This window comes from Pelecanus crispus, chromosome Z (assembly GCF_030463565.1).
Source record: "Pelecanus crispus isolate bPelCri1 chromosome Z, bPelCri1.pri, whole genome shotgun sequence".
NCBI classification, from domain to species: Eukaryota; Metazoa; Chordata; class Aves; order Pelecaniformes; family Pelecanidae; genus Pelecanus; species Pelecanus crispus.
The window spans coordinates 636,159-650,389 of NC_134676.1; the positions used below are offsets into that span (position 1 = coordinate 636,159).

The following is a 14,231-nucleotide window of genomic DNA, read 5'->3' on the forward strand; positions in this document are numbered from 1 at the left end:
GGTAGTGTAGTAATGACTTTCTAGTAAAATCACAGTATTAAAATTCCTCTGCATTTTTACAGGCCGATAGCTTAAGTTATCCCGTGGTAGAGCCACCTCTATAACAAGAGGTGTGCAAACATCCAAAACCATCGTGACGAAAATAGAAAACCTTAGGCCCAGTCAAAATTTAGTGTCAAGACAACTTAAAGAAGTGCAAGTACCTATTTTCCCCTCTGAGTACATTACAAAAATCAAAATATTTCATTACAGAAAGGTCATTTTAGATATGTATTACCCAGCTGCACAACCTAGAAAAGCTATTTGGTACATGTTTAAAAATAAAAATTCCACTTAAACCTCAAAAAATGGTATAGTAACAATTATATTGGTGGGAACTATTTACCTAAAAGATCCTATTAGCAATAAAGTCTCTATAAACAATGTTCGATATGATACCCGTTTTTAACATCTACAATGACATCTTTTCTCAAGCAGCTGTTTAAGATTAAATTTTAAAAACCACTGAAATTCTACCTAACCTTCTCTGGTGAAAGCTACAGCTGCACTAAAATTAAGTCATTCTTCTTTGGAAAACACATTTTCAGCAACTAAGTAACAAAATTGTTATCGCCCTTCTCATTTATGTTATGTTGGGTTTGATAATCATGACTTTAACCCCTCCTTTACCACTTTCAAGTATTTAAAATTATTTTTTCTGATAAAAATCACTCAGTTTTAGCTATAATTTGGTTTTCATTTTAAGCAAGGTCTATAAAGATTAAAATGAAACTACAAAAAAAAAGGGCATATTTTGACTTTTTTGGCAAGTAACAAAGGCCAAGAGAAATTACTTTTTCTACCTTCTCCCTCTACATTTGCCTACATTTCATTATTTCTTGCTATGATAACTTAAATTTCATACAGCTCTTAGAAATAACTCTGATTATTTACCACTGCATTAACATTTTAAAACCACAGCAAACATGCTCTGCTAAAAATACTTTTTCAGTAAAGAGAATTTTTTATGTGTCAGATGAATTAACTTAAAACTTACTCTAATTAAAATCTCAACTTGTGAAACAATCCATTTTTAATTAACCTTATGCCAATTTCTGCTGATCATTCCGTCACTACAGAAACAGAAGAGCAATTACATCTGGACAAGCATTTTTTTTAATGTAAACATATAACAACAAATAAAACATAAGCTTCTTTCCAACTTTATAAAATGCCATGTGATTAATGTACATGTTCTAATAATGATTGCAAGTAAAGGGAAACTTACTCTAAAATAAAATTCTTCGTTCCATTTTGGATTCAGTGTCTGTAAAAGAAATAAACATATTTACATACTAAAATTTCTTTAGGTTTGCCATTTTGCAATCATCAAAATATGCATGCAAGCGACAATTTTCTAGGGGGGAAAAAAAGGAGAAAAAAGCATGTAATAAAAAATTGGGGGGAAAAAAATTGCCATAAAATTATTTAGAAATTCTCTGAGTAAACCAAACGTGGGAGGATATTTGAGTCAGATGATGCTAAAATAGATGTTAAGTATAAATAGGCTTCTATGAGTAAAATGCAAATCACTGAGAACCTACAGAAATAAAACCTGAAGACATTTCATTCTCAAGATTCATTTAAACTCACATGAAAAAAAAAAAAATCTATTTTTTAAACACAAGAACAATTTCAGGGCTACACAAATAAGGACAGACTTATACTGTAAATTAAACAGAAAAAGAAAAAAAGAACACAAGGAAAGATTATTTCCTTTGAATAGGTATGATACTCCTCCTAATCTCCCTCAAGCCTACGGAGGAGTATTATTTTTGTTTTAATAACCTGAATAAAGTGTACAGAATAAAATAGGCATATAGATTGCAGTCTGAAGGGAGCTCAAGCATGAAACAATAAATCGATACAAAAAGAGACTAGAACTACAAACATTAATATTTTGGGCAATTCAAATTTGGGTAAGTTTAAAAACAACTATGCTATGTCCAATGGTTTTGTTTTCATGCCAAATCATTCCCTCATTCTCTCACACAGCAGATTTACCAGAAGAGCTGACAGTAAAAACTGGCTCTGCACCCACCAAAAGGTTGTTATGGCGGAGGAGAGTCTTGGCTGTTTAGCTCCTTGCTATAGATACAAGACATGTATCATGTCCAGGGCGCAGGGGCTCACCACACTGCATTTCTCTACAAAATGGAAATACAGCAGTCACTGTAGCTCAGCATGCACTCGTACGATCACGTCATGCTGGCAACGGTACATCCTCCTTTCCCCTTTAAATTGGGGCTCAATCCCAACCCAGCATATATGTAACTAATTCTTGATGAAATCAAATACTGAAATTTGAGAACCCTCTTCTAGAAAATGTAGGGGGAAAAAGGAGGAGAAAAGGAACTAATAGTATAAAAAAAGATCAAACTCTGAACCTATATAAACAACTATGCAGGTTGTTAACAGTTGTACTCTCAGAAAAGTTTTACCTGTTTATCCTAAACAATCTTATGACAGAGCAGGAGATTATTTCGTGAAAGAAAAGACCATTGTAAAGGGTAGATGAAAAGAATAAAATGAGTGTAGGTGAAGGGTAGGGATAGGGGTTGGGGGCAGAGAGAAACTTTCTGCTTTTTTGCCTTAAGGAGCACAGATGTATTCAGAAAAAAAAAAATGAAGTAATAAGAAAAAAATTTTTTCTTTTTAAATACTTGTATTCATCAAATGCGGCTGTTATTGGCAAGAGAGGTTCCATGTAATTTAACAAATGAAGCATGGTCTCATACTAAATTTGAGGGCGCTACTGTCCATCAATAATGCATTAATTTTGAATGCTGCTTAACCACAAATACAAGTTTCAGGAAATATTTGAGGTATTAGGCAGCACAATTTTTGGTAAATGCCCTGGTAACTGGCAGAAATTTCTTCCACCTTTACAAGTCAAACAATTAGTAGGTCAAGTCAGAAAAGTACAAACACTGGAATCCTAGCAAAGGAGAAAACACTTGTAAAGAAAGGCTCCAGAAATAAATGCATGAATAACTTCATAAAGGATATTAGCAGGGAAACAACAACAAAAAGACTCATCAGCAAAAAGAGCTACATCCTAAAAAGGGCAAGTATTGTACAGATAAAGAACTGCCAAGAGTCAAGCTGAGTTAGATCTTCCACAGGATATTAGAACAAACACAAAGAAGGTTTTTCAACCATATAAATAAAATGAGAACACGGAAAGAAATGATGCTACTAAGCAATGAAGCTCAGTGGGGAGACTAAGCAGCTTTAGATATGGGAAATTACGTTTAACATTACATATGGGAAAGGCAGAATAATTAAGAGGGATCGCTACAAAGATAGAAGTTGTCACAACTGATGCAGAAGTGAAGTCTTCAGAGCGCAGTGCAGTCAAAGTGAGGAAACCGGATAATCTTCATCCAGACTTTTAAAAGAATTGACACATGAAATCACAAGCCTCGTAGCAGGAATTTAAAAAACATGCTAAGCATCTTACGAGATCACAAGATGGCAAACAGCAAATGCAGCTTTTTCTACTGCGGAAAGAAGAGGAGAGCTTTTCTAACAGGCCATTGAAAACACAGCTCCGAAAGGGAACACAAGGCATTAATCAAATTTTACAGTTGGAATAACTAAACGTGTGGAGGGGGGGTAAGTCAAAACAAAAAGCCTCAGAAATTCAACATAGCTAGATCATGCCATGACATTTTCTGATAACTTTATTTTTTCGGAGTAAGGAAACAATGTGCATTTAATCCCTTTGGCTGTAACCAAGCACTTCAGAAGACTAAGCCAGCTGTCCAGTAGGACACGTATTGGACAGCTGCACAGGTAACGTAAAAGGAGAATGAAGAGGGGAAACTGCCGTCCCTTCTGTCTTCTTGAGGGCACTTCCTGCAAGAAAGTGCCACACAGCAAGTTACCCATTAAACCGAGAAAGACAAAAATGAGTAGAAAAACAAGGAACTAGTGAAGAGTTAGATGCTGTCACATTAAAGGAAAAGTTACAGAGGTGAAGGAGATAATTGGCAGCGTCTTTCAGAATCACTCCTGAGACTGAGTTTGCTCAGTACTTTTTTTGTTAATGATTTTAACTCGAAATCAAGATATACTAATGATGTTTGCTATTGATGAAATAAACAGAGATTGCAAATTGCATGGGAAGAATACTGCTTTGAGGGCAGAAGTCTTGAGATGAAATTTAACAATGCAAAACAGAAATGACTAACGAGAACTTTCCAATAGATGAGTTAATATTACTATTATGGAAATGACTGAGAAAGTCCAGGCTTTAAGTGACAGTTACAAGAAACAGTGAAAAAAGGCAGATGCAATCCCAGGAATACATCATAGAATCATTTAGGTTGGAAAAGACCTTTAAGATCGTCGAGTCCAACCGTAAACCTAACACTGCCAAGTCCACCACTAAAGATGATGATCATCATCTCATCCCCAGTCCTCTGTCTACAGTCACGTTGTTGTGCAAACACCGACCTTTTTCTCTTCCTTCCTGGGGCGGCACTAAAGCCATGAGTTTTTCTCTTCCTTGATACAATCAATACAATACTGTCAAATTTTTACCATTTTTTTTAAAGTATGGTGGTCTTAGAAGCTTTCTTATTCTCCTTTCACATGGATCCAAGGCTGGTAAGTATTGCTTCAGATCAGCAGTAATGTTACAACCTTATTTCCAATCTAATGCTCTCATTTCAACCTCTCCTAACTTTTTGCACTATAGCCATTACATTTCAAACATGTAGGAGCAGAATATGCCATGGCTTTAGTAATCACGCTTTTATACCAGCGACATCCTTTCAAATAAGGACAATGTTATTTTAATAAGTTTAAAAAATAATTTAAATTTTTTTAATTATTAATTAAAAAAAGAAATCAGGAGTTGAATAAAACTCTGGATGTGCTCACCATTATTTCCTACAAAGCAAGGGGAAAAAAATAAAGTCCTATACCCATGCCACGCTTCCTGTCCCCTCTCCCATTTCACGGACTTGCTACAAAGGATTTCTCCCAAAAGCCAAAGGATCCTTGCACCTTCATGACCTGCCTCACGTCCTCTCTGCTATCATAACTGTCCTGGGTTTTAGTCACAAAGTTACAGAACAGTTGAGATCTCCAGAGGTCCGTTCCAACGTCTGGACAACCTAGACTCACACCACCTCACCCTGACGTTCTGCCATTTCACTGAAGCGAAAGGTGAACAGCGAAAATCTCCCACCCATTCTCAGGCTTTTGCAGTTAACAGAAGCTACCATACTGCTTTCAGACAATAAACAAGCACTACAATGGACTTGTCTAGGCAGTTATTTTTCAGCAAGCCGTTATTTTTCAGGAATCCTGAAGCATACATTTTGCAAACAAGCCCATGAAAGCAAATGCACAGATTTTGTAGGGTGCAACTGCTCAAACGTCTCTGACTTCCACTGAGTTCTCTCCGGATTAAGTGAATTGCCCATTTAGCAGCTGGTAAAGTCTAAGCCCATATCGCTATTGATCCAAAATTACTACAGTGGTCCAATTTTTTTTTTTTTTTTTTAAAAATAAGAAAATAAACCTTCACCTACACTCATTCTTTTCATCCACCCTTTACAAAGTAAGCAAGATTTATCAGTACACAGACACAGGCGTACTGATTTAATAGTTTCTCATGCATATTGCCATTCCATAAGACGACAATCAGAGTCAATATCACACTTCAGCCAGAACATGTTAGTTAAGATTATACCAGAATTACAGTAGCCAGGTGTTTTATAATAGCCTGAAAATGACCTATCGAGCCTAAGCGTTTTCTCTTCATATGATTTCAAGAACAGGACTTGATTCCATGCAACTATGTCCCAGGAAACGGCATGACAACAAGCACACTCTCTACAAAAACAAGATACGCGTATCGTAAGAAAACCTCCCACATACTTGTATGGAATTGGTGAGAAATCCTGAACCTATTTAAGGAAACAAAAAATGCCACAGTCCATGATGTTACTGTAGCAACAAACTAGGTACTCCTTTTTAGAAAAGTTAACATTTTTCTCACAAATTTTAATGTCTAAAAACTTTACATAAAACTAAGCTAGATGGGCTATAAAGAACATATTTAAAAGGCGTCAATGAATGTAAAAATGCTATTATGAAACAAGTACCGATGGTTAACCAGGAAATCTTTTAAAAGTTACTTTTACTTTCCAACATCAAACATGCCCTGGGTCCTGTGAAAAGTTCTGCTTCAGTATTCTGTGCTTGCAGGATTTCACATTGGTTTTCTCATGACACCTAATGTTCTGATTTTAGAACAGCATCATTCTATTTTGTGTTTTTAATAACAAAATTTTCCTCACTATTCTGTTTTGCAGTAATGATTTCAATTGGATCATTGTTGATTCTAAATATCTTCATAAAAATGACAACTCATTATTTGTCCTTTACTTTTCACATGGGTTATGAATTTTTTCCTCTCTGCCATCACTACCAGTAAATTTTAAAAAAAACAAACAAACAAAAAACCAAAAAAAAATTTCTTGGGGCCCTCATAATGACAAATATCCCCTGGTGGAATTTTTGTTAGTGAGGAATGAAATTAAGAAGCCAAAAAAAAAATTAGGTTTGGCTCTCATTAAAAATGAAAATATTTTCAGTGCATTTCCAGGCTTTTCTTACAGCATATCTTCTGTCATTTGGCTATTTTAAATTCCTATATTAGGAAAACATTTTTTAAATGGAAATTTTGAAAGGGAACATTAAAAAATGATCATTTTTGCCAGAAGTCAAATAAATGATAAATAAAACAGAGTTTCTTATCTCTTTATTTCAGCTATGTCTTTCTTTAAAGTATGACTGACAAAAGAAACAGTGAATGATGTAAGGAGATTTGATAAGCCAAGCTTTAGAGAATAACATGCAACATATGAGGATTTTTTTCTCATTCGTTTTTCTGTCAGCAGATCATGCACACTGAAGATGCATGCACTTGTGTTTTTATTTTGGTTTGAAAAAAAACCCCCATTATTCAGTTGCTATACATGTATGCAACAATTTAAATAAGTTTTATATTATGTTATAGAATTGTGTTCCAGTATTCTTAGTATTTCCAAAACAACAGAATAAAAAAAGAGCGTATACATACCTTTTTAATAGTTTTCGTCTGCACGAGAGCAAGTTCTCTGTTCTCATCTGCTACATACAAGGAAAGTTTCACATACGGGTCACTGCAAAAGAAGATGTCACATTTAATGGGAATATCATTTTACAGCCAAATATAATTTCAGTATAATTTTGTCATTTAATGGGATAACAATAGCAGCTCTAAACACTTCTAGTGCAAGTGTTTTCAGTGAAACCTAGTAACTGTAACAAGCTACTGAAACATTTAAAATATGTGTTTGAATATGCTCAATTAAATACTGACCACAGTATTAAAGATAATTTAACTTGCAGCTTTGTCCCGTTGCTAAGGACAAGAACCACCTGCTTGCATACGACTTCTGCTCACCAGCACGCACTTGGCAGTCCATTTAAAACAAGAGTCAAGAAGAAGTTTGAGCCATAGGTTTCAGAAGAGCCTCACTATAGCTAGCCACTTGAGGTTGACAGGAAAGGGAGCAGGAATTGGCTCTAAGAAGCGGTTCCAATTTTATTGACCCATAAACGCGAGCTGCACGGTATCAGTATGGCCCTTCTGTCCATCTGCTACCCCTGCCCAGATCCCGAGCTCTCCCCCCCACCAGCTGGTCCACTGTGGTGCTCGCTGCAGACACCTGTCTCACAGGCGATACACGCTCGTGGGTCCCCCCCAAACACTGCCACGGACCCTCTCCCCACCTGGTACCCCTGCCTGGACCCAGGGCCTTCTGCCTGCTGGTTAGTCCATCTTGGGGTGTGCTGGTGAATGCCACGTGTAGTCTCCCACCCACGCCAGGTCTGGGGGAGATGCACTCACTCTGCCCCCAAGAGACACCCAGACGTGACCAGCAGCCCCACTCCGGCCACTGGCACCGAGCCCCTCACCTGCATCTTGCATAATCTCAATGAAGAAGGTGCTCCCACCTTCTGCATAGCCTTCCACACCGAATACACAGCCCTCCACACCCAGCAGCACACTGACCCTGCTTCAGCTTTTCAGGCCCTTCTCATTACCAGGCTGCTGAAGATCAAACACTATCATAAAGCTTTGCACAAATGCTTCAGCCAGCCTTCGCTCAAATCCAATTTCCAAGGTCAGTGAAGCAGAGTGAACATTAAATTTGCAGCTATGGGGTATTATAACCACCACCTTGAGCTCTATGTAGCAGCAAGCAGAACCACCACTGGAGCTATTTTCCATTAGAGTTTATCTGCACTTAGGGAAAGTCTTGCCCGCTGTGCCAGAACCAGCCAGCACAGACAAATCTGGCCTCAGATCTCCCCTCCGACCCCTCCTCCTCTTTTCAGGAGGAGGAGGAAGTAGAGATATTCCAGAGACCATACAGCACTCTATGCCAGACACCTTTCAGATACAAAACATGCCACTGAAGGAGGTCACTGCTATCACCCTAACTCCAGCTGCTTATCACTGTTGCTGTGCTGCAGGTTTCTACCCTCCAAATCTGTGCTTTCTAATTTCTTTCAGCAGGGAGACAGTAGCTGCCAGTAAGGGGTGATGTGGAGGAACACCACATCCGTGACACCAGTATGAGATGACAGTCTCCTAGATCCTTCCCAGTACCAGCAGAATACTACATCTGTTGAGAGATCTAAACATTAAAGGACTCCACAAGGTCTGAAGAGAGGAATCTTGTATGCTACAGCAACCTTAAGTATGTTAGTGTGGTTTCCACAGTACTCGCAAATAATACATTCAAATACAACATTTCTTTCATGGAATAAACTAGTATAGCCACAAAACGGTCCAAGAGCTGGAACACCTCTCCTATGAGGAAAGGCTGAGAGAGTTGGGGTGGTTAAGCCTGGAGAAGAGACAACTCATGGGAGACCTTATTGCAGCCTTTCAATATATAAAGGGGGCTTATAAAAAACATGGAGAGAGACTTTTTGCCAGCGCCTGTAGTGACACGACAAGAGGCAACAACGGTTTTAAACCAGAGAGGGTAGGTTTAGACTGGACATAAGGAAGAAATGTTTTACGATGAGGGTGGTGAGACACAGGCACAGGCTGCCCAGAGAAGCTGTGGATGCCCCATCCCTGGAAGTGTCCAAGGTCAAGTTGGACGGGGCTTTGAGCAACCTGATCTACTGAAAGATGTCCCTGCCCATGGCACGGGGCTGGACCAGATGATCTTTGAAGGTCCCTTCCAACCCAAACCATTCTACAAGTCTGTGATTCTATGTTGAAAGGACCCAACTGGGAGAAAAACATCCTGCAGAAACCGAATAGCTTCATACAGGTACAATGTCAGAAAGTAGAACTGGAGCAGTGCCTCTGCCTGAAGAGAGAAAATGGGTGGAAGAGCAAAACCAGGACACTCAACTGCTCCGATGCTTCCCTTTCAAGATTGCAGCACAGTCAACCAGATGCCAATCTAAGGTTTCTTGAAGGAAGGATAAACAACAGACATTCAGATTACCAACCATTTCATTTGGAGATTCACACACTCTCAAATATATTTCTCTGATGCTTTTTAAATTTAAAAACCAATTTTGTGACAGTATTGCACTTGCGTGTTCATTATACTAGATGCTTCATTTACTTGGAAAATAAAATACCACGGTAAGGTGAAAATAAAGTAAGAATAAACAAGACATCACGGATTGATTGCTGTATCAGTAGATGTACATAAATGCATCTACTTAAATGGCAATTAAATTCAGCATTAAGCGCCAAGGCTTAAAAGAAAACAAAGCATCATTGTGATTAAAAAGAAATGCTGATACTACTTTGAATTGCTTAATGTACTGTGCTGCCTAATATTTACTGGCAAAATAGCCTATTACAAGAAGCAGTAGAAACCAGATATTCATTGAAACTTGCAGTGTGGGGGAGGAATCAAGCAGAGCCTTTCTGACATTAACCAATGTGAAGACAGACGTTTGTATGGAAGAAGGAAGATTAAAAGGCAAAATTAAGGACCTTATAGGGCTGTGAAATGAAAGTCGTAACCCCAATACTGCACAACATGAAGAAGCTAAGACTGACTGCTAACATTTGAATCCACAGAAGCATTTAGGCATGTTTGTGGATCACATTGCAAATAAATGGGAAGAGCACTTGTTAAGGACATCTTTAAGCCACGTGAAATGCACTGCAAGCTTCATTTTTTGTTTTTAGCTTTTTGAATAGCAATGAGCATTTAAAAAGAAATAAGCTGTCATCAAATCACATCAGTCATAGATTCTATGATGACTGACAGAAGCTAAGACGACTGTTAAACAGAACATAAGGAAACAGGTAAAGAGGAAAGAAACAAGACCTGAGATTTACCACTACAGTTTCTCATCCAGAAGCTGTGACTGATGTGATTTGATGACAGCTTATAGAAAAAGTTGTTTAAGTCACATTATCTGCTTTACATACTGCTAAATTCAGCACTCCATTCACAACTCTGGAAGCTGCAGCTGCCTAAACAAATCTGATAGTTGGTAATTTTTTCTGTGCTTTGAACTCATGATCTGTTCTAAAGAGCTGTGAAACTTCATGTGGAAAGCTCTAGGAACTGAAGGATCAGAGCACCAAACTCGTTTAGCACCAGTGGCAGAGACAGCATCTCATTCACAGATTGCAGCTTCCAGGCCAAAGTTTCCTAAAAGAATTTAGTTATCTGAAGAATCATCACCACACACAACTTCTGTTCACGCCATCAGAAAATAAGAGGACACGAGTATCAGATACCACAGAACAGAACACTGAATTTGCAAGTTTTCTTCTCTGCTTGGAATTAGCTGTAAATAAGAAATATCACTGAGGTCTATGAGGTTGCTTCTCTCACTGCATAGTTCTTATTAACCCAGCAAAAGTTTACAGGAAATCATCTAATTTTTCTTCATTAGGATGCAGCGTCATGGTAATCACACTGAGTCATGGCAAGGGCTAAAACCAGACATACTTCCAAAATCATGAATCTGGGTATCTTCTGTGTCCAGATAAAGCAGACTGAAACTTATTTTCAAGTACCATACACACCAGTTCTTAGTTGGAGAGAGATTACAGAAGCCGAATGCTCACGGAAGCATTTCAGTCAATCCTTTTGAGCTACATCTTTGTTGGGAGAAAGCTGTGGTTTTACATTAGTCGATTCAAAGGAAGGTCTCAGTGAAAACAAGACAGTTTGTTATAGCTTACAGGTTTCAGCCAATTCCACTGGGGACAGGGTTCCATCCATCTAATTTCAATGAAGTTAATGTCTAAATTAAATTGAAATATAGCAAAAGAAATTGTTTCTAAATCAGCAGATCTTAAAAAAAAATAAAAATGGGATGACTCAGGTGCCTTTCAACTGCAGTATTGAGCCCTCCAGAGTTCAGGAAGACTTGGTTTCAGTGCAGTGCTGAACTGAGCTATTTTCAAATATTTGAATAGCACTGCGATAATAAACCTGCTGAAAAAGTAAATGCCGAGAAGAAGAATGCAGATGCTCCAAGGTGGCTCTGCAAAAACCGGCTCAGCCCAGCAGGACCAATGCTGAATATACCAGAGCTGGCACTTCAGGCAGGTGCCTACGTCCTCTGATTGCCACAGCATCACAGCACCCAGGCGACTCGGGCAACGGGAGAAAACCGACAGTGCCGGACTTCCCTCCCCACAGCTCCCGGGAACAGAAGCAATCTGCAGAAAGCAAGCCTCTCCATTATTTCTAGTTATTATCCTGGACAAACTTGGTAAATGGCATCAAGGTGAAGTAAATATTTACTGCAACTTTTCTCTAACCATGCCTCTTTTCAAAATGCTGCTAAAATTCCATGTTACATTTCCACAAGGATTTCACTTCCCTCCCATAAAACACCTGACTGATTCTTACAAGAAGATTGCTAAAGAAAACTTGCAAAAACTAAAAAATTGTGCTTGAACAACAAAACACCTCGTAGCCAGAATGTGTCAGTGTTAAAGTGCATAGTCTTTCTGAAGAGGAGGAGCCATTAAAAACTGCCCCTGTAGAGGCATTACTGTACAATAAATAAATAATCACTTTTCTTATGCTAGGAACATAGTCTGACACTTTGAACTTCAGGCTTCATAAGCTCAAAGACCTTTTCATGAGAAGTGTTGTAAAGAAAAGGTCAAGTTTACGATAATTAAGGTTGGGTTTTGTTTGGTTGGTTGGTTTGGTTTTTACAGTTTCTTTGTGATACTCCTCTTATACCCTGGTGCCGTGCCATCTTTAAACTTCTGCTGCTGATCACAAGTGAAGGCGCATCCTCTTGAACTCTAGCATTACCTGCAAAACTTCTTCAGGAGATTCAAAACTTATTTCTGGGCAGAGACGCAGGAGACCGAGGATATCGAAACATTTCCATAATGAAAACGTACACGAGACTAGGAGCCTTCTAACAAAGTGAATTCACTGCGTGTTCAAAGCCCTGTACCTGCAAATGCCATGCCCCTATTTTAGAAAAGTAACTGCTATTAGAAATCTAAGCAAAACATTGAACTACTCTAGTCATGAAAACATAAATGTGGATCCATCACTAGAACACCTGCTCTCAGATGTTGATTTAGCTGAAAAACACAAAACCCAAACAAACACAAACCAAAAGCAAACACAAACCATCATATCTAACCAGACCAGTTCTTTCTAGACTCCCAGAAAGAGCAACAGGAACACAAGAAATGAAGATGAGCAAATTAAAATAAATAAATAAAAATACATAAACGCAGTCAGCCTGCCTGTGTTTCTCATGCAGAGACTGTACAGTGGAAACAATCTATTCAATCCTACTCTAAGGCATTTTACCCAAAGGGCATATTAAAGCAATTAGCAATGGCTACCCCCGGATAGCAAGTGCCGGTTCCCAGGCCATTCACCAATCGGAACAGATCTGCCAAGCAAAATTCAGAATATGTACCATACTCTGTCCCTCACATGGTTGTACCATAGCACTCAATACCTATGTATAACCGAGCAGGTCTACAGAAGGACTTGTAACTGACCCGTAGCAGCCTTAGCCCTCCGAGCCACCCGAAGCTCCGAGGAGCGTGAGCGTGCTGAGCAGCGGGGAGAGCACAGCTGAGCAAGGGAAGGGCGAGATGCAGAGCCAGTACGTACAAACGGCAGAGAAGGCACAACCGTGAGGCGTGACCAAAAGCATACATCACACAAGGAAGTGGGCACGCAATTTACTAAAGAAATTTTAGTGGGTGGAAAATGCTGTTAATGGTACCAGGGAAGGTGGAAAGGGGAGGAATGGTAGATGCACTTGGTAACCTAGAGCACCATAAAAGAATACGCTTATTATTGAAACCTTGCTTACCAAAAACTGAAGACGAATATACAGATTCAACCAAAACAAAGTCAAACCAAAACCCAACAGGGCATACACATCTTTTCCCCCAACAAAGAAGTCTACCTTGCTTTACAGTTTCAGCTTATCCATTCAGTTCTGGATAGAAGATACACTGGATATACCTGGATGGTGCACCTGCTGGAGACGTGAACGTGCACGAATACTCCTCTCCCCTCCCTCCCCAGATGCTGGGACCCTCCAAACCCAAGACCACAGAACAGAGTAGCACTCGGGGTACTATTCAACCACATCCTGGTAGTGCTAGGGAGGATGACTATGAGCTGGATTAGATAATAACCAGTGGATTATGAAAAGACTTCTGAAAAAAAAGAGAAGTCAACTTGAAAACACGTGTAATGGAAGCACGATTTTTTTTATTTTTTAAACATTGCAGACAGAAAGGAGGGAACACAGCAGCAGCCAAAACCTGGCTTGATGCTGCCAGAAGCTGCCCACTGGCATCGCCACCTCTGCCTGGGTTGGGCAGGGCATGCTCCCCGTCGGACGCCATGGGCACCAGAGAGTGGACTGACCGTCCTGGCTGTGCACACGTGTGCGTGCACACCGCGAGCACATTACAGGGGACAGCCTGGGTGCACGTAGCTTCTGTAGCTTTACATCTCCAGCAAGAAGTGTTTTAGATCCCGAAATCCCCACACTCCAAAGGGCTGCGGGCTGCTTTAACTCTCACTGCCAGTGGCAGGGGCTGCATGGGTGCATAGGAGAGAGACCGAGAAAGAGATCGGAATGTTGGGGGATTGCATGTGGACAGGTTACAGGTG

The 14,231-nt window shown here is 39.4% G+C and overlaps 1 protein-coding gene across 1 annotated transcript in view; it reads right to left on the minus strand.

Annotated features, from left to right (window-relative positions):
• The window catches only part of NEDD4L (NEDD4 like E3 ubiquitin protein ligase), a 154,047-nt gene that overhangs the window by 101,180 nt on the left and 38,636 nt on the right, over positions 1-14,231 (minus strand). The window contains exons 3-4 of the mRNA XM_075727087.1: positions 7,142-7,223; positions 1,268-1,306 (exon numbers count right to left, since the gene is read on the minus strand). The gene's annotated coding sequence lies outside the window, so the exon portion shown is untranslated. The remainder of the gene's footprint in view (positions 1-1,267; positions 1,307-7,141; positions 7,224-14,231) is intronic.